We start from the raw sequence: 22,011 nt of genomic DNA, 5'->3' as shown, positions 1-22,011 counted from the left end.
AAAGAAAAAAGAAAGAAAGAAAGAAAGAAAGAAAGAAAGAAAGAAAAAAGAAAGAAAGAAAGAAAGAAAAAAGAAAGAAAGAAAGAAAGAAAGAAAGAAAGAAAGAAAGAAAGAAAAAAGAAAAAGAAAGAAAGAAAGAAAGAAAGAAAAAAGAAAGAAAGAAAGAAAGAAAGAAAGAAAAAAGAAAGAAAGAAAGAAAGAAAAAAGAAAGAAAGAAAGAAAGAAAAAAGAAAGAAAGAAAGAAAGAAAGAAAGAAAGAAAAAAAAGAAAGAAAGAAAGAAAGAAAGAAAGAAAAAAGAAAGAAAGAAAGAAAGAAAGAAAGAAAGAAAGAAGAAAAGGAAAGGAAAGGAAAGGAAAGGAAAGGAAGGGAAAGGGAAGGAAGGGAAAGGGAAAGGGAAAGGAAGGGAAGGGAAGGAAGGAAGACAGACAGACGGACATGAAGGAAGGCAATATTCAAAGAGATGACGGTTGAGACATTTCCAATACCTACATTCAAAAAGCCCCCTACAATCCCATGTATGATAAACTAAAACAAACAAACAAATCCTCACTTAGATATATAATAGAGAAACTGAAGAACATGAAACACAGATGGGAAACTCCCATAAGCAGCCAATGTGAAACTATCAGTTATCTCTGGAGGAAAACTATCAAACTGACAGCTGACATCCCCACGGCAACATTGGAAGCCAGGAAAAAAAATGGTATCTTCAATATGTTAAGAGAAAATAACTGTCAAGTTAGAATTCTAAATTTGCCAAACTAATTTTCAACAAAGCCCAATGTTGCATTTTCTCCACCAGCAGACATTCAGAATATCCTCCAAGTAAAGTAAAATTTACACCATAAATAAGGTATGGAAGGACAAGAAAATGGTAAACATGTAGGTTAATTTAAACACATCAGAACAGTACAAAAAATTACAATTTGGGGTCCTTACTGTCAATTTGGAGCTTCAAAATCATGTTTTTAATTCATTTGGTCTCATCATAGGTATATTAGTGTCTTATTATGGATGTTACAAATTGCCATGACTTAGTGGCTTAAAACAACACACATTTATTATATTGCAATTCTGTTGCTCTCAGTAAATCAGAGCGTGGGTAAGGCAGTGTTTCCACTGAGAGCTCTAGGACAGCTTTAGGAAATAATTTCCTTGCTTTTTCTAGCTAAAAGTCTCCCTCTAGGTCTAAAGGTTGCCTATCCTCCTTGGCTTGTAGCTACATTCTTTCACCTTCAAAACCAGCAAAGTTGGGGTGAATCTTTCTCATGCCATCTTTCTGGTTCTCCCTCTTCTGCCTCCCTGTTCCACTTATAAGGACTCTTATGATGACATTGGTCCTAGGTGGATAATCCAGAAAAAATCTTCCCATGTCAGTCACCTTAATTCCAACTGCAACCTGAATTTCTCTTTGTCATGTGACATATCATATTCATAGGTTCCAGGCATTAGGATAGGAACATTTTTAAGATGCCATTATTCTTCCATTACAATATACTTCTAATTCTTTTTACCAGTTTTTAATATGCAGTGATCCATGTCCAGTCATATAGAATTTTTGTATTAAGGTAAACTTTGCTTATAAACTAATTTTTTTAATCATAAAAATATTAGTAACAAAGTAGCCAATAAATAGAAAAGCAGACAAAGAGGTTTGGAGACTATTTCATAGTTTCTTCCAAAGGCAAAAATATTTTTACTCTATAGTTCAGCAATTCTACTCTTAGGCATTTCCCCAAGATAAATGAGAAGATATGTTCACAGAAAAGCTTGTATGTGAATATTCATAGCAGCTTTATTTATAATAGCCAAAAGCTGGCAACAACCCAAATGTTCATGAGCAGCAATACAGGTAAACAAATCATGGTATATTCAGAAAAAGGACTAAATTACTAATGTACTCAACAATATGGGTGAATCACAACTCTATTTTTTGAATGAAAGAAGCCATATAAATAAATACAAAGGAATACATACTGTATGATTCATTTACATGAAATTTGAGGACAGGTCTAATAATACATGATAGAAGTCAGAAGGTTTTGGCCCCAGCTGGAGGTGGGAAAGTGACTGGAAAGGGCCAAAAGGGAATTTTTTTTAGACGCGTGCATGGTGGTTACTCAGGAATATACAATTGTCAACATTCATTGAACTTAAGAACTATGCAATTCAAATAATCTATCCAAGCTCCCTGGTAACTATCTAGATAGCATCTGAGTAACTTCAAACTCTACCTGTTTTGCACAGAAAGTTTTAATTCCTTTGCTATTAAATTTACTCTCAGACATTTTTCCTCTTGTTAAAATTACTTCTAGGGAATCAGTAGGAAGCTCCATTTATTTTTGGATCTAAACAAAGTAGCCAAACACATATATTGTCCCAATTTAAACATCATCCCATGCACATAACTATTTTCAGGGAATAAACGTCCTTGCCTCTCTCTCATGGGCTGATGCTTTATGTATTTCTCTTCCAAATTTATAATCCACAATGACTGTACTCAGTGCCACAGGAGAGGAGTGCATTATTGCAGGCTCATTACCTTTAAAAAGGTGTGTATCTATTTCTCATTAATTAGAATGAAATAAGATCAAATAATAGCCCAATTCATGATAATTTCTGTTCTCGTAATTGACATCATCAAACAAATGAATTCAAGAACAATGAATATTTCCAATTAGAATTTCTTCAATCTTATTTACATTCAATTTTCCCTTATAAAAATTTAAATTCAATCAATTTTTATTTACTGAAAGTATATCTGTAAGAAGCTCACACTAATTAGATCTGAAGTACAAAATTCAATTATATAAGGTAGGTCAGGTTATATCATTTGTCAAACTTCAAATTATAAGTAACTTTCAGATAGTTTCTTGTTATGAGCTTACACTTTTTGTGTCAAAATCTTTTGTATAAAAAAGTAACTTTTAAAAAAACTAAATGCTTTGAACTTCACATTTTCTTATCCTTATCAATCTATAGAACATTATTTCACTTATTTTTTCCAAAACTAAGGGTGATATGGCAGGTATTTTGTTTTGAAGTATAACTGCAACACAATCTTACATTGGTTTCAAGTGTATAACATAATAAATTCGACAACTCTATATATACATTATTCCATGCTCATCACAAGTGTAGCTACCATCTGTCACTATTACAATACCAGTGATTATATTCCCTATGCTGTACCTTTCATCCTGGTGACTTATTGTAACATATCAGTTATAATTATCTTTCTGCTAATTCCAAAAATAGTACTTTTCTAAAAAAAAATCCCAAATAAATCCTAATTTTTCAAACTTTAACTTGTTTTTCTCTTTCATTTCATGCTTCTGAACATTTAGTAACATCTGGAGCCATATATTTAGTTTTCAACTTTGAAATTAACTTAGAAAAAACTATGGATCTCAATTTACCAATGAATCAGTAAAGAAATAGACACTCTTTTTTTTTTCAGTTCAAATTTATCCTCATAAACATGCACAAAATTAAACCAATTAAAGAGTGAGCATATGCACATATTGACTAAATAGATGTTTTCTTTTTATCCCATAACAAAAGTAAAAAAAAAGGTAGTCTTAAAAAGACATACATTTATATGTGTCTATACTATCTTACCACATAAAACATACTTTGTACAGAGCACTTCTGAGCTGTGGAGACCGTTCCGTGGGAGGAAGGAGCCTGGGAGTCAGCCCACTAGTGTGCCTGTGTCAGATCCCTCTGGCCCAGCCAGACCCAGTTTAGCTTGTTTAGGCTCAGTGGCCATGGGCCATGGTTCCCAATGAAAATTATATGACATAGAATATTTGGGGTGATATCCTCCTGAAAGATCTTCAAGAATTACAGAAGACAAAAAAACACTAATGCATTTGAGAAAGTGGTAAAGTTTGAGGGGAGTTGAAAAAATCCTGCTTCCCTGATCTGTAGCTTGGCTGGATATTTGTGAACATGAATAGCCAGGGGCAATGAAGACGACTATGACCCACACTGTGAGGAAGAAGAGGATGAGGACCCTGGGGGACACAGAGGACTCTTAAGTGGGAGTAACCTGCAATGTGGAGCAGCAGGAGGCTGAAGCCTTTGATCCTGATGAGTACCAGTTCACTGCTTGATCTATAAAGAGTTCAAGGGTGCCCTCAATGAGCACGCAACCAGCCTAGCCTCTGTCCAAAAGGCCAGTGATGCTCACTGCCATTAGCACATCCTCCCTATGGCACTGGTATCTCATTTAGTTGCTAAACTTAGTTAATTTCTACTGGCAAGTTGCAGAGATACTGGACAGACACAAGTCTGATTCTCCTCAGCTGCTCACTGAGGCTCAAGTTCAACCCCAACCCTCAAAACATGTCCCTACCGCCCACCCCCCTCACCACTGCAGTGTGTATGCAGTTTGCGCAGAAGGAAAACCTACTTCCTCTGGCTTATCAGCAACAGTTTTGTTGTAGCTTCTGGGAGCAGCACCGTTCAGTACTTGGATGGCATGGGTGTGGGAGTCTTCTTATAGCTCAGGACTGTCCACTCCAGACACCAGAGAACTTCGTGTCTCCATTGCTGCCTGATGAAGAATTGAGAGACAAATACAGGGGCTACCTCTTCAGGGACTATGTGGAGAGTCATTACCAGCTCCAGCTGTGCCCTATTGCAGATTGCCCCCTGGTTGTTTAGGTATAGGAGCCCAGAGCTTGCTAAGTACAGTCCAATCAATGCAATGAGGTCTTCTGTTTCAAGTGTCGTCAGAGGTATCACACCCCCACAGACTATGCCACAATCCAGAAATGACTCTCAAAATGTGCTGATAACTCTGAAAGAGTCAACTACATAGATACTCACACTAAAGACTGTCACAAGTGCAACACCTGCATTGAGAAGAACAAAGGCTGCAATCACATGTGATGCTCCAAACGTAACCATGACTTCTACTGGATATGTCTAGGAGGTTAGAAGACCCACAGCAACAAGTACTATGAGTACAGTTGGTACAAGCAGAACTCTGACACTGTCAACCAGAGCCAGGAAGCCCAGGCCAGGGAGGCCCTCAAGTAGTACTTGTTCTACTTTGAGAGGTGGGAAAAGCACAAGAGCTTACAGCTGGAGGCATAGATATACCAGAGGATTCATGAGAAGATTCAGGAGAGGGGCATGAATAATCTGGGGACCTGGAATGACTGACAGCACCTACAGAATGCTGCCATGTTCTTGGCCAAGTGCTGATACACCCTGCAGTACACGTGCCCGTATATGTACTACATGGAGCCCGGACCCAGGAAGAAGCTGTTGGAATACCAGAAGGCTCAGCTGGAGGCTGAGATCGAAACCTGTCATGGAAAGTGGAGTGTGCAGACAGCTATGACAACAGGGGACATAGAGAACCAGATGCACATAGCAGAGCAGTGGAGGAAAAGGCTGCTGAAGGATTTCCATGACAGCTAGGTTGGGACATGGACATGCTGGAGTGAGGAAGATGTGGCTGCGAGGAATCCTTAGGAAGGATTCATCCTCTGGGCGACCTTTCATGACCCCAGGCAACAGCCGGGGCCCCACTCTGGGAGACACTGGCCACACACACTTAGTCAATTTCTGTTTTCTTCTCATCTTTTCTCTTTTTGTTTCTACCAGGGTAGAGTCTTTTTAAGACTTTTAATTCCCACTGGATGGTTGTTGAGAGGAAGGGAAAAGTTTTTTTCTGAATGACTATTAATAGTCAATACTATTGGGCGCCTGGGTGGCTCAGTTGGTTGGGCGACTGCCTTCGGCTCAGGTCATGATCCTGGAGTCTTGGGATCGAGTCCCGCATCGGGCTCCCTGCTCGGCGGGGAGTCTGCTTCTCCCTCTGACCCTCCTCCCTCTCATGCTCTCTGTCTCTCATTCTCTCTCTCTCAAATAAATAAATAAAATCTTTAAAAAAAAAAAAAAAAAAATAGTCAATACTATTAATTAGGTCTTTACAACTTTGTAATTTTCAAATTTGTATAATTATACCCAAAAAAAGGCAAACCATAGAATTACATAAAACCCTTTAAAAATAAATTGGCATTGGAGTGTTTAAAAAATACTTTGTACAGACTTTAATGATATTTGTTGAAATGAACTGAATTCACATTGCTATTAACACACACATATATTTTAGACAATAGTGAATTTAAAAATATTTAAAAGCCATCTTCAGACTGAGGGATTACTTATTTGCCAGAAGGATACTGAGTCGCTCAGAGAAATATAAACTCACAAGTCTATTTTCTGTGCTGCCCAATATGGCGTTTTCTGCAATTTCCTCTAGATCTGTACAAATCTTAGTCCGTAGACTTAGACTCAACTATTATTGGGAAGGATTCATCCTCTGTTTGGGGAAAACCAGTTTAAATTTGTATATAATAGAAAACCTTCTCTAGACAATTCAACGTTAGCACAATTTTCTCCAGGAATCAAAGAAGTTAAAAAGAATTACCTCGTGGACACTGTATATCTACTTTGTTAATTAAATTTCTTATAAGTCATCCTTAACTCCTTTCTATCATTGTGAATTACATTTACTTAATTTTATTCTATTCCTAAATAAATCCAATCTGACAATTCTTATTTGTCTCTCCTAGAATACTTTAGTTAGCTTGTCACTATTGGGAATCAAAATAGTTGTAATTGTACCTATTGTATAATTACTTTGTATTTATACCCATTGTACACTCACTGGCCATACTACCTTGTCTTACTATTTGCATGTGAAAACAAATACTCTCCCTATTTGAATCCAGACCTTTAACAGGTATGGCCACTGGAGTTCTCTGATTTAAGAGAAAAGCATCAGGATTACCCTGAGATCCACTGTGATAAAGCCCCTCAATTCCGCATTAATCTAATGTAGATTCTTCCACTGTTAATGAGAAGGTACTTAGGACAGTTGGAATTGAAGTGAATGTTTAGGCCCAGAAGTTCCCTCATCATTAAAATATCACAGTTGCACTTCTTTGTGTTCAATGTCCCCAAATTACAGTTTATTCTGTTGGATACACTGCCTTTCTGTAACCCCATCCACATGTAGCCTAAATCTAGGAGCAGTTATTTCATATCTAACCAGATGCTAACAGATGAAAGTAAATAGAGATCAAGAAAGAGAAAAATCCCATCAGCCCAAGACAGTGTGTGTGTGTGTGTGTGTGTGTGTGTGTGTGTGTGTGTGTGTGAAAGAGAGAGAGAGAGAGATTGATTTCAGGCTAATTCAAAACTGTTTATCAGAAATAATCATAAGACCGTTTAAAGCATGATAACCTTGAGTGCTCAGCAATCACATGTTTTGCTCAGCAATCACTTATTGAGAGTATCTACCGTATCACTGCAATAGGCATTGTAAGGGATACAAAATCTATTAACTGAGTTGTAAAGTAAGTCCACAACTGACTAGCTATTTTGGTCTCTAAAAGAGCTCTTGGTTGACTGTAGCACTGGAGATAAAAGTGGAGACCCACGGTCATGGTGCCAGTCCTTGAGTCACTGATTAGTAAATAATGACAGATTGCTTCATGGGATCAGAGCAATGATTAGAAGGGATCACCTTCTGGCAGCTTTGATGACTGCCCACTTTCCCTCTAGATAGACAACTTGTCCCTAAGAATTTGAAGGCAATTTTTTGTTGAAAACTATTTTTATGAGGTAAGCATAATTTCAGCAATGGAAAAATAAAGTACAGGAGATATAGAAAGACAGATCTTCCCATCTGTGGTTCTGTTCTGGACACGATCTCTGTGGTTTGAAATAGATAACTATCAATGTACCAGTGTACCAATGTACATTCCCACAAATGGTGCACAAGGGATTTTTTGTTTTTTCTCTGCATCCTCAACACATATTATATCTTGTCTTCTTGGTAATATACATTCTTTTTTTTTTAAGACTTATTTACTATTTGAGAGAGAGAGAGAGAAGATGGAGGGGCAGAGGGAGAGAGAGAATCTCAGGCAGACTCCCTGATGAGCACAGAGCCCTGTGGGGCTTCATCTCATGACCCTGAGATCATGACCTAAGCCAAAATCAAGAATCCAGCAATTAACACACTGAGCCACCCAGGTGCCCTGACAGATGTGATATCTCCTCGTGATTAGTGATATTGTCTTCTTTAGAAAAATGCTGTTCAGATCATTTGCCCATTTTTAATCAGATTATTTGTTTTTATTTGTTTGTTTTTGCCATTGAGTTGTATGTTTTCCTTATATATTTTGGATATTAACCTCTTATCAGATATATGGTCTGCAAATGTTTTCTCTCATTTCTTTGGTTGCCTTTTCACTCTGCTGATTGTTCCCATTGCTGTACAGAAGCTTTTTAGTTTCATGTAATCCCACTCGTCTATTTTTGCTTTTGATGTCTCATTCAAAAAATCATCGCCAACACCAATGTCAAAAGCTTTTCCACTGTTTTTTCTTCTAGTAGTTTTATGGTTTCAAGTATTACATTTAAGTGTTTAATCTACTTTGAGTCAATTTTTGTATATAATGGGAAATAAGAGTCCAAATTCATTCTTTTGCTTGTGGAGATCAGTTTTCCTAACATCATTTATTGAAGAGACCATCTTTTCCCCATTTCGTGTTCTTGGGAACCTTGTCAATGATTAGTTGACTATAAATGTATGGACTTATTTCTTAAACAGTTCTCAAGAAATTCTTTTTTAATTGCTATTAAAGAGAAGTACTTGAAACTGGTGAACACAGACAACAATTCCTGAAAGTATTTTAGTACTAGTAATGATTAGATTAAAAAAAAGAAAAACTTTAAGAGAATTACACCTAAACAAAGCTTATTAATTGCAGGTCTTCCACACATCATCTAAATTAATTTTCTGAAAAATATGCCAAAAAAACCCTATTTTTTAACCTTTTTTTTTTTTAAACTGTCAGGTGAAATCTGTAAAGCTCAAATGCCATTGCTTTTTTTTAGAAGGATTCTCGAAATTTTCATATAGTTCCAACTGATGTCAAAAGCACTAAGTACCCCAAAAGAACCTTTTAAAATGATATTTTCCTCCCAATTTTTAATTCTTGAAGGATTTATGTGTTTCATATAGTCATTAACACTTCTGAGTGCCAAAAACATTCTTAACAGTGACTAGAGTTGAAAATAGATTTGTTTTTACTGTTATTCTAATTTATATGCCTTTGAAATCAAAGTATTTAATTTTTCTGTCTTTATTCTTTTTTTTCTATTACTAATTATCAAGCATAATTTCAAAATGTATCAGAGGAATGTTGAAGAATACTTTTCATAGTTTACATTCCTCAGATGGTTCAAAAGAAATACATAATTCATGAGTAGGACTTTTGAAAATTAATCAATTCCACTTAATATATAAATTCAACAACCAAACTAGATCAACGAACCTGTATTAAAGGTAGGTTATTTTGCCTGAAATTTTCTTTTAGAAATCATGTGCCTGACCATTTGGATTTTTCCATTACAGGATCAGTAATCATTTACAGGAAAAAATGAATCATGAACTTTAATGGCAGGTCATCATAAACTTATTAAAATACCAGGTTTTCCTGAGAAAAAGGTCAATTGAGTCCAATCCAAATTTTCACATTTAGAGGAAAAATATGAAAAAAAAAGTAATAACACTTTTATTATAAGCAGTCTAATTGATGTGCTACTTTGAGTACATGGAAATTCTTTAGAATTGAGATATTCTCATTAATTCATCTCTCATGTATTAAATGATTATTGAATGCCTCCTATGAACAAAACATCATGTATATGTATATGTTCTTTAACCCTTAGAGTAACAGTTCACAGCAGTGAGTTAGGTAAAAATTGTTCTTGTTTTTAATATGGAACTCTATTATTCACCCCTATCAAACATGAATAATATTTACCCTATGGAGTATTACAAGTAAATATTCCTTGGTTTTAGAAGTCAATTCTGATAGACTATGCAGAAAATGAAGAAATGTATAGCTTCACTTCATTATATACTATATAGAAATGTGTATAAATATTATCTTGATAGAGAGATGAGAGCTGGAGTGATGGTATTCAACACAGTTTCCTGTGTGCTTTAAATTGCAACATAAGGGAAAAAAATATTGCACACAATTCTTTCGGGAAAAAAGATAAGGAAACTTGATTCCATAATACAGCACTTTTCTTGAAGCTAAATTTAAAATACCTAAGGTAGACAAAAAGGGAGAGATGTGTAGGGAATATAAATGAGAAAAACCTGGTTTTATAATGATATTTAAGAGAGAAGGTACAGTGCCATGTCCACAGATTCAAAGGAGCATCTCTGCACATTCCTGCCTTTCTTATTTTTTAAGAGAAAGGGTTATATGCCAGAAAGCTGACAATAAGAGAAGTGTTTGGGAATTCAGTGTTTTTATCTTGAATACAACATCTAAGAGAAATGGAAAGGCTTTATTTTTTTTTATCTGCACAAAAGCAAATTCAAAAGATTATTACTTTTTATCCTCTTGGTGATATTGCCATAGGCTTTAATTAAATATTTCTCCCCTCAAACCTACCCTTTAAATTTGTGACCAAGAATGCTTTAGGGAAGAATGGAAGTTGAACATTCCACTGGACAGGTCATGCTTTTAAAGTTCTGCTGACTCTTATTGATAAAGTGTTAAAAATGAAAAGCTGGAGAGGGAGTCTAATCCATGTAAAACCTGTAATGCTCACTGCAAAGAAAAGGGGGATCCCAAAGTCAGCTGTGATTGGCATCAGCATCACTATACCTCAGAGAATAAAGTCACATTAAATATCATCTTTCCTTTATATTACAGCTTACAAACTTTAGGTTAGTTCTACTATGAGATTTTATTTTTTTTAAAGATTTTATTTATTTATTTGACAGAAAGAGACACAGTGAGAGAAGGAACATAAGCAGGGGGAGTGGGAGAGGGAGAAGCAGGCTTCCTGTGGAGTAGGGAGCCCGAAGCGGGGCTCGATCCCAGGACCCTGGGATCATGACCTGAGCTGAAGGCAGATGCTTAATGACTGAGCCACCCAGGCGCCCCTACTATGCAGTCTGCATTGTTTCAGCCTTTTGTCCACATCTGAGATCTTTGAAAATATTCAGTCTTAAAGGGGTCAAATTGCTCTCAAGTGTATTCACTTCACCTAGACATGGGTTTGTAAGTTGGAGTGTTTAAAGTTTTGAATGGAGGATACTCCTACCATTTTTTCCCCCTTCAATTCTGGTCACAATTATGCCATGGGAAGAAGAGCTTTTCTATCTAGACTCTTCTTGATTGAGACTTCTGTGGAATGGAGTTAGCAAGACAGTCAGTGAGGCTGAGGTTAAGAACCTGTCTGTGTGTGGGTCCACGCATATGTGTGCGTGCCTGTGTGTGTGTGTGTGTGTGTGTGTGTGTGTGTGTGTGTGTGTGTTTGGGGATGCTGATGGAGATGCTCTTTGTAGCAAAGTTATCTAATAAATCTGACTAATATATACCATGTTTATTAGAATCAGTGTTTCACTCCATGACATTTGTAGCCCCTCCTGTCTTCAGGTATTTCCTGACATCCTAGTGTGACTTCTATAATAATCACACTTGATAATAATGGCTAACAATTATTTATGACTGGGTAGTGTTTTAAGTGCCTTACATTATTATCTCACGTAAGACCGATTAATACACTATGAGTTGAGTACTACTATTTGCATCCCAATTTTATAGATGAGGAAACTGAAGCCTAGAAAAGTTCAGTGACTTGCTCTGGGTTGCAAAACTAGTTATCAGATGAAGCCAATATTTAATCCCAGCCATGGTTGTAGCTACCATAACATTCTGCTCTTGATTCCTTCAGTATTTCATATTTGTATCCCCAATATTGTTGCTAATTAGCACTTGTCTCTTTCTTTTTCTTCCTTTCTTCCTCTTTCCCTTCATTCCTTCCTTCTTTTCTTCCTTCCTTCCTCCCTCTTCCCCCTTCTCTCCCTCCCTTCTTTCCTTAATTCCTCTCTTCTATTAATATATATATATATTTATTTATAAGCACGTGTATGTTAATATATTAATAATTGGTAAAAATTCTCTCTAGGAAAAGATAAATTCTTCAGATGTATATGGAGTTAGTTTGTAGGCATGTACAATACCTGGAAATGAGAAAACTGTTTTTCATTAGACAAGATAACTAATGTTTAATTATCCTGAATTCTTTTGACATTAATAAAGAAGGGAAGGTGGAGGAGGAAAAGCGGCATTGGGGGAAGTGAGCCAGTGAGACTGTGGACTACTCAAGTCCTATAATGTGAATGCCACTTCAAGTTCCCTCCAAAATGTTTAATAAATTTCTATAAAATTCTCAAATCAAGCTGATTTCTAGTGGAAACTGATGAAGGATCTCACCAATGCATCCAAGGTTCTGTTCTAGAGGACACTGAACAGGCACACTTGGAGCAAGAAGCCAGAGAAAAGTATGAGACATTACGTCTTTAAATGCATCAAAGTTTGCAGAGGGCTTTTGCTTTTCAAACATCAACAGAGTAGGGTTTGGACCAAGTTGAAATATATCGTCAAGGGTGGGGACCCAGACTCCACCCAGACCCAACATGGTAAATCTTGGTTTCCTTCTTTCATTCCCTTCCTTTCTGCCCTTTTTTTTTTTTGGTCATTCTCTTCCTCCCTATTCCTCCTGCTTTTCCTTTTTAAATTTTCTTTCTCCCTTCTTTCCTTCTCCTCCTCCTTCTCCCTTTTCTCTAATTTAACAAATAATTTCAATTGCTTTCAAAAATACACAAATTATAACTAAAATTTGGACATTTAAAAATAAAGTTGAGGAAACTCCAGATTATGTAGAAAACAAGACAAAGGGTAAGATATAGCCACAGATATGTAGGTTATAGGAAATATTTTATACAGTTATGCTAAAGTTGTGCTATAAATTTTAAGGTAAGCTCCCTTTTGGCTAAAATAATAAATAAAAGGGATTAAGTGATTATGAGATTTATTTTGAACATAGGAAACAGTGCATCATTTCTTGGAATAGATACTTTTTTTTTCTTCTGTTACATTCTTTGTGGCTTTGGTAGATTGTGGAATGTTACAAATTCTTCTGTTTGGTCATGTGATATGGTATAACCCTAATGCTTTCCATGTTTTAAGATGTTTTCCCATGTTGACCAAGGTAACTAGCCTCTTCCAGTTTTGAGAAAAATCTTCATATGCATCCTAGCTCATCCTGGATTACAAGGCCAGGAAGTGCAGATATTCTGATTGGTGGAAAACTCTTTAAGACTTTGAAACAGTTAACACTGCTTAGCTTTTCTTCTTCTTTTTTTTTTTTTAAGATTTTATTTATTTATTTGTCAGAGAGAGAGAGAGAAAGAGCACAAGCAGGGGGAGCTGCAGGCAGAGGGAGAAGCAGACTCCCTGCTGAGCAAGGAGCCCAAGGTGGGGCTCCATCTCAGAACCCCGGGATCATGACCTGAGCCAAAGGCAGAAGCTTAACCCATTGAGCCACCCAGGTGCCCCTGTTTAGCTTTCTTCTAAGAGTAGGTTACTACCATTTCATCTATTGAGCTTTTAGGATGCAATGAGTGAAGAATCCATTAATTCCACTTGTAAATCTTTGATATATTTAAGCCATTTCCAGTGTTGAGATTCTTTATTAGGAAAGACTTCTCTCCATGTCGAACTTAGTATTGGAAGAGTTTACAGTGACTATCTAGGTTCTTAATCTATAGTTGGAAAGAAAGAGTGTATTGTTTTAGATATTTAGAGGTAAACTAATCAGTGCACAGTGTGAAAATGCAGTAAGAAATGAATCTCATCGATATTTTTTACAAAAGAAACAAAACTTAGAATCTCACGTGAGCTTTCTCTAAAGCGATTACACTTGAGTGCTAGGTAATGCTGCCAGCACAGCACTTTTTGATGGTTTATGGGAATTCTCTACAATCTTAAATTCTTTCAACTTAAACTGCACTTCAAAGTTTCACTCATACCCAGTAAAAATGATATAGTTAAGTTTTCAACAGGGAATGAATTATTCATTAAAGCAGATAATGGTATTAGGACTCAACCAAGGAGCTATAACATTAGCATAAAGAATTCCCTATGCCACATTAATTGTTAAAATTGAAAATACACAATACAAAAGATACTGAGTCAGAGATCTTTTTTTGTTAAATTAAATAAACTCAAGTCTTTTATGGTAACTTTTTTTTTTTTAAAGATTTATTTTTTTGAGAGAGAGAGCACATGAGAGGGGGGAGGGTCAGAGGGAGAAGCAGACTCCCTGCTGAGCAGGGAGTCCGATGTGGGACTCGATCCTGGGACTCCAGGATCATGACCTGAGCCGAAGGCAGTCGCTTAACCAACTGAGCCACCCAGGCACCCTTATGGTAACCTTTATATCAGATTTTTAATCATGCTACCCGGGGGTTTATAAACCATTTGATTTTACTTATTAATGATACTAGTGCAAGAAATACACTTTTATGCAGACTTAATGATAGTTTAGGGTGGTTTAGGTGGTTTTTTTTTGGGGGGGTCTTCTACAAATTCCAAAAATGGATTATTTGGAGAAAAAAATAACCCGTGTGTATGTATCATTTTATTTATTTTCTCCCTGAAACATGTTGATTTGTAAGTGGTGGCTTACAAATGCTTTGATTGAATTTTATAAGAGAAACAACATCAAATGGTATTTTATTCAATAAAGGTATCCCGATTGAAGCATTCAAAATGTATCACTGATTCAAAAATCATGATGTAATACCTAAAATGTGCCAGATAAAACATTAGACAGTGTGAGAGACAGAGGTAAATATGACATGATTTATGCCCTTGAGAAAATAACTATTTATTTGAGGAGAACGACTACAAAAAGGAGAGGCAAATTTCAGGAGAATTGGCTTGCAAGCTTACTCACATGGCTACTGGCAAGCCTCAGAGAAGAAGAGAGAAAAAGAAAGATTAAGAGAAAGAGAGAAAGCCAGCAGAGAGGGCTCCCAAGATGGAAGCCACAGTCTTTTTATAACTTAATATTAAAAGCAACATTCTATCCCTACTACAGTATTCTAACTGTGAGAGGTGAGTCAGTCCAGACAATGATTATGGGGAAGGAATAACACAAATATGTGAATACTCGGAGATAGGGATGGTTGGGGGCCATTTTAAAGGCTGCTGACCTCAGGTCTGTTATTGCATGACCCTTGCAAATGAGAGTATAACTATGTTAGAGTTCCCCAAATACCAACAGAAAATTAAACAGGAAGTAAATGTAGGTAACACAATAAACATAAAAGACTTGAAGTGTTTGGGAAAGTCCCATTCTGATTAGCAACTTCAATTCAACCCAAGAGAAGTTGTTTTTAACCACTGAAGGAATGCAGTCCATCTTTGGGAACCAATATGACGCCACATTATTTTAATTTAGTGAAGCAAAGAATAAAGAGAAAAGTCATAGTTCTAAACTGTTGGGTTATAAGTCCACGTACTTCTGAAGATTTTCCTTCTACCTTGAGATTCTGGAGTTGTTTTTATTATGGAAAATTGCTTTTCCTTATAAGAAAGTTATTTGATAAAATAGAAAGAGCAGCAAATTTGGATTTAGAAAACCCGACTTCTACATTTGGCTCTGCCTCCTACCACCTATGTGACCTTGGATTACTCACCTGCTGTTTTTAAATCCAGTTTCCTCAAGTGTAAAATGAATGGAATAATGCAAAATGGTTAAATGCTATGACCGTAGTACATGCCAAAAGCTATGGGATCTCAGAGAGAGGAGGCGAGGATATTGACTACTAGCAAGGATCATAGGATGAGTAAGGGGTTCGAGAGTAGAAAAGGTTGATTCCAGGTGCTGTGGGAATAGAGAGCTAACTGGGTAGAGGAGAGTGGGAATGATGCCCCTGCTGAGGCTGGGTCATATGAGTTTACTCTAGAGCCAAAGGGAAGCCCTTCCCCATGGCTTTTGGCAGCTCGTTCAATGAGCTGGAAGCAAGGGTACTCATTGTAAATGGTGAGGTTTGCCTAGAGTTGGGATTGCCAAGAATGGTACAACTGGAGATCCAGGAAGCATAATAATCTAGGGTATTAATGAATGGGAAAAGATAGTCCCCTAGGGTAAGCCTTTCCAATCGTTAAATTTTGAATAGATAGCGTTCTAATGCTACTGTGAGACGCTGCTCACAGGGGCTTCTTATGTCAAAAAAACATGGTCTGTGTGCCAAGGCATCTGTTCTCTGTTCCCATTTATGGCTCTAACACATGGCAAATCACATAGATTATACTAATATAGACAATCTAAGTGGCTGAAAAAGCACTTGGCTAGCTATAGGCAAAATTGGTAATCTTATGTTTAAAGTATTATATATCCTTTGTACCTACACTGTTTCATTGTAAGTCCCCAGGCTTTTGGACCACACGTAAGGCTATCACAAGTCTCAAGGTGACCCTTTTTACTTGCCTAGGAAAAACAAGTCTGATTAAAAAAAGGAAAAAAACAGGATCTTCAAGTTATAAGTTCAATACTTTTCATGTGTATCATCATAATACATGGAAATTTCCATGTTTTTCTGTCCTACCAGAACTCTTGTAAATCATTTCTGCGGAGCATCCACACACTCAGAAGTTAACCAGATAAAGGAACGAAGGCAACACAAATAGATTTGGAAGCTTATCAGATACAGAATACAGTTGATGGGAGAAACAGTCAAAATTAGTAACAGAAAAGACTGCTTTGTAGAATTTGTGAAAATAATTTATTTTTCTTCTTGGTATTTTTGTGGACCCTGTTCTATATTCAAGTTATTAATCTTAAAGGATAAATTTGGAACTGCTGTTTTGTTAGTCTAAAATGTATTCTTAATTAATGTATACAGTATTATTCTACTTTAGGACAATATTTCATTTATTGAATCAACTAACATTGATGAATCCTTAAGTCCAATTATATCCCAAGGCTTTGGGAGTGGGAGGTGGCAATGGCTTAAGGGGGAAGGGATTATGAAGAATAATAAAAAATGTCTCCTGACCTGGAAAATTTATGTTCCCGTTTTGTTCTTTAGTTTTCTACCAATAAAATTGAAATGATACATCTCTGCTTTTAACCCCTGAATTTAAAAAAAACAGAAGCCATGATGAGTATACATTATTCTATGTTTCTCTGCTTTTGTATAAATTGTGTCATTCACCTGAATGCTGTTTCTCCCCTTACTTACCCATTAACTACTCACTGAAGCCATCCCTGATATGTCAAGGAAAATTTAGTCAATAGTTTTTTTTTTAATATTTTATTTATTTGAGAGAGAGACCATGCATAACTAAGGGGGAGGGGCAAAGGAAGAGGGGAAGCTGACTCCCAGCTGAGCAGGGAGCCTGACTCAGGGCTAGATCCCAGGATCATGACCTGAGCTGAAGGCAGACGCTTAACCGACTGAGACACCCAGGCAGCCCTAGTCAATGCTTTTGTATCTATTTGGTTTAGAGTAACAGACTCTGAAGCAAAGAGTTGCTTGCTCTGGGGAGTGACATCTATTAAAGTAAGGCAGGAGAAACTGACTCACAATGCAGTTGCAAAGAGGACCTGACCTTATTTGACATGTTCTGAAGCTGGGATGTCCCTTCAGACTTGTTCCAAATTAAGGCAAGGGGCTGAATTATTTATATCCCAGCATGATATAGTCATTGGACCCAGGACACACCTTTAAAGGACATATAATATTGGGCAATGCAGTTCCTTCAGCTGAAGGCATTATCCAGTGAGGGACACAACTATAAGCAGCTATCAACAGCAGATAGCCCCAGCAGCTTAAATATGGGTGCACTGACTGGGAAGAAGAGCTCTTGACGATGCACCACAGTATCTATTATAGGCCTTATAGGTAAGCTATAGTTCATTCATTTAAGCAATACTTACTTTATGTAAGGCACTTTTTCTAGGCGTTTAGAAACACTGTTGATAAAAACAGGCAAATACACTTGCCCTATGGAGCATATGTTCTAGTAAGGAAGATACACTGCCAATGTTAAACATAATAAAATAGAGAAAACTGTATTGAATGTTAGAAGGTAATACATACTATAGCAAGGAGGAGGTAGAAGAGGAGTAGGAGTTTTAAATAGGTTAGCTAAATTTTATTATTATTTAATGTAATGTTCATACATTCCCTCCAGAAATCCAGCTTCTTGAAGACATTCTTTCTATCCCTCATGCCTAGAATGAAGTCAGTGTTCAATTTGTTACTGGAGTGAATGAGTGAGACAGAATCTGAGGATATTCCTTTGACTTAGAAAAAAAAGCAGAAGGGAAGAATGGCCAACTACAGGGAGTTCTGTCCTTTAGTCCATAAACTGATCTGTTTGTACCTGATTGAACATTCTGTTCATATTAACAACTAGGACAGTGAAATTTCCTCATTTATTTTCTCTCTCTCTCTCTCTCTCTTTTTTTTTTTTTGATGATCTTAATTGCTACCCACACATCATGAGCAGAGCTGCCTTTGTGTTTAGAGTAAGTGGTTGCCTCTGGGGTATGATTTGAAAGAATACATAAAACACCTTTCCCCACACAAATAGACTGAAGCATCTAGGTGGTCAAGTGTTAAAATTCCACTATTAAAGCTTACGATACGGAAAATTAGTAAGCATTGTCATCTCCCTACCCTAAAAGGCAGGGCTCCCTTTGTGTGTTAAGTTACTGAATCACTGAGTGGATGTGTTTTCCTGACTGAGCGTCTCTGCTGTGGCCTGAAAGAGTGGAAAGTATGTGGTGGAATTCAAACTCATAAGGCCTGATTTGGAGCAGAGGACCTCGCTATCATAAAATAAGGAAAGGAAAAAGAAAGGCAGTGTTTGGGAAAGGAGGTAGAATTAAAAGATGTTTGTCTATGCTCCTGGGAAGTGATGGAGTGAGCTAGTTTGAGTTCTCTCTGGGAGTTTAACTGGTCATCAGACTCTCATACAATTTCCCTGGGGTATCTTATGCAATGTCTCCTCCTACATGGCTTCAGAAAAGAAACCAGTCCACCTTGAAATTTTAGGACTAGGCAACAGCTATGTTTTAGAAATGACTGAAATATTGTGACAAAGGATATGAAAATTGTGTAGCACTTCTCATTTTTCTTTCACACAATGATAGATAAGCCTACAGGAAGGGGTGGAAGACTTTGCTCTCTTAGGAGTCACTGATTAGTAGGAATAAAAAAAGATAATTGGCATATACATCTGTAAAAGTTGACTCTATTTCTTATATTTTGTTTATAGAGAAAATAAAAAATATATATCTTAAAATGATGACAGGAAATTATAATTGAATACAATAATTATTACATATGATAAAACTAAAATATATATATAAATAATTTTGACTCACAAGGGAAGTGAGAGGCGAAGAAAGGGAAACAGAAAGGAAAAGAATAGGGAGGAGGGAGAAGGGGCTAAAGATTCTTTAAATTAAGAGGGATAGCCAAAGACAGAGGTAAGATAAGAAGAAGAGCTGAATACCAATAACATACAAAAGAAAGTGATGGACACAGAGAAAGAATAAGATAGAAACTCGCAGGTGGAGACAGGGTATTTGGGAAAAAGAAAGAGAGAAGACAAACAACTATGAACAAAATGATGTATGCAATGGCGGGTAAATGCTTTTTGTCCCACAGCTAGTATCCATTGGTTTTTGAGCATTAAGTTATCACTATCGTACCCATACTTCTAGCATTTCCCACTGGCTAAAACAGTTAATGCAACACTGGGAAATAGGCTTGCCATCAAATTTAAATTAAAACATGATTTTGGAATAAAGTTTTCTTATTTAAATTTTAGATAGTTAAATATAAATTTTAGATAGTTAGATATAGTGCAACGTTGGTTTCTGGAGCAGAATTCAGTGATTCACTTACATACAACAGCCAGTGCTCATCACAAGTGCCCTTCTTAATACACGCCACCCACTTCCCTCCATCAATCCTCAGTTTGTTCTCTATTGTTAAGAGTCTCTTATGGCTTATTTCCCTCTCTCCTTTTTTTCTTTTCCCCCTTCCCATATGTTCATCTGTTTTCTTTCTTAAATTCCACATGTGAGTGAGATCATACGGTATTTGTCTTTCTCTGATTGACTTATTTCACTTAGCATAATACACTCTAGCTCCATTCATGTCTTTGCAAATGACAAGATTTCATTCCTTTTGATGGCTGAGTAGAAGTTTTGTTTTCTTATGGAACTCAGTAAATTTTACATATGTGTGAAGAAAATACACTTTACTTCTATGGGCCCAATGATTTATTACCAATTGGCCAAAGTCTCTATGATATTAAAAATGGAATTGTCTCATTCCAAAATACCTGCAAGCAGCATTTTACAACCACTACTTACTCCATTGATTTTACCTTTTATTTCTTTTCAAATTAAATTTGCTTTTAGTTTAATTAGTCTAAGGATATTAAAAAATATGCAGTAAAAATTGTTTAGAAATATCCATTATTTATTCTAAGTTCATACCTCTTAAATTGTCCTTGTAAGAGACTACAAGTGCAAAAACAGGTGAAACAACTCAGGACATTGTTTGTTTTGAAATAGTTCTTTGTGGTAGAAGCTGTAATATATGACCTAGATTCTAAAATGAAGAGTTTACTACCTTGTCTGCTGGGAACGCTGCCAGAGGAAAGCCTTCTGCTGTCAGCCCTTTATGCTATGATGGTTACTTTAGATGAGAAGAACCACCTCTCACAAGGTCAGATATTTTCCCAGGGCTACTGCTCAAATGACGAAGATCAATACTGCCCTTAATCCCAGGAAAGTGGGGCCTCTACCATCACTGTGGCTCAGGGGCTCCTGTCCTTTGTAGTGCCTTCCTCCAAATATTCTAAGTCCTCCAGTGCCTGGGACCAGCTGGGGCCAACTGTGCCATCTGGGTGGAACTCCATGATCCCAGAGCTAGATGTGGATCAGTGTAGATCCAGTCATAGCTTTTCCTATTCAGGGTACTCATCAATCTTATATCAATCCATCCCAGCCCTGCACAGGGCAGTCCTCTTACCCAACGGAGTTCCAGGACTTATATCTATGGGTCATCCTGAGGCTCCACAAGCATAGCTTCCATCAGAAGAAAGTGGCTAGAAAACAATTTCTTTCACAGTACCATGAGAGATTTGGTCACCAGAATAGGGCTGGGGTGCTGATTTGGGGTGACTTTCACAATGGACATAGAATGAGTTTAGGACTTTGGGTTACCAACAGTTTGCCATCAGTTCTTGAGTTTGAACTGCCTTATAGGCCCTTGTTGGCTTTTACCTGTTCTTAGCTGTACAACACTTGTCTGTACCCAAGAGAAATAGGGATGGCAACAGGCATGCTTTACCCTGTGAATCTCCTGCTGCTAGTACCCAGGGTGATCCTTTAGCTCCTCCACAAGCTCTATGCCCCAAGTTATACAGTCCATCAGGTATGGCCACAACTCTCCCCTTCAAAGGTTTTCAATATCATTAATTGACAATACCAAAGGGCCCTTCCAATCAATGTCCTCCTCTTGCCTCAAGTTTCTTCTTAGATTTATTTATTTATTTGAGAAAGAGAGAGAGAGCGTATGAGTGGGAGGGGCAGAGGGAGAGAGGGAATCTTAAGCAGACTCCCTGCTGAGCACAGAGCCTGACATGGGACTCGATCTCACAACCCTGAGATCATGACCTGAGCTGAAACCAAGAGTCAGATGCTTAACCCACTGAGCCACCCAGGTGTCCCTTGCCTCAAGCTTTCTTATGTCAGTTTTAAACTGTGTCAGATGAGGGATGAATATTTCTTGCAGGAAAGTGAGTACTCTTCTTGCTTATCCCACAGGCTCCTCACCTATTCTTCCATTACGTATAAAACATATGCAGTTAACTCTGAAAGAGTTCACATTCTGGGTTCAGAAGGATTATGTCCTAAATAGTTCAAGAGAAGACAAGATTAGAGGCTACTCTGTTCTATATTTATGTTATAAAATTCTGAGCAGTAAATATAACATGAACATAGAATGAATTTACCATTCAGATTTTCTGGTGTACCTTGGGTAAGACTTAAAATTATAGTCA

General features: G+C 37.0%; 1 long non-coding RNA gene and 1 pseudogene across 1 annotated transcript in view; one reads left to right on the top strand and one right to left on the bottom strand.

Annotated features, from left to right (window-relative positions):
- Positions 1 to 22,011, bottom strand: part of LOC118532201 (uncharacterized) — a 433,403-nt gene that overhangs the window by 180,718 nt on the left and 230,674 nt on the right. The gene's annotated exons all lie outside the window — the stretch shown is intronic.
- LOC118532155 (E3 ubiquitin-protein ligase ARIH2 pseudogene) lies at positions 4,189 to 5,437 on the top strand (annotated as a pseudogene).

This window comes from Halichoerus grypus, chromosome 8, assembly GCF_964656455.1.
Source record: "Halichoerus grypus chromosome 8, mHalGry1.hap1.1, whole genome shotgun sequence".
NCBI lineage: Eukaryota > Metazoa > Chordata > Mammalia > Carnivora > Phocidae > Halichoerus > Halichoerus grypus.
The sequence above is the reverse complement of the archived record's forward strand: the minus strand, read 5'-3'. Positions and strand labels throughout refer to the sequence as shown.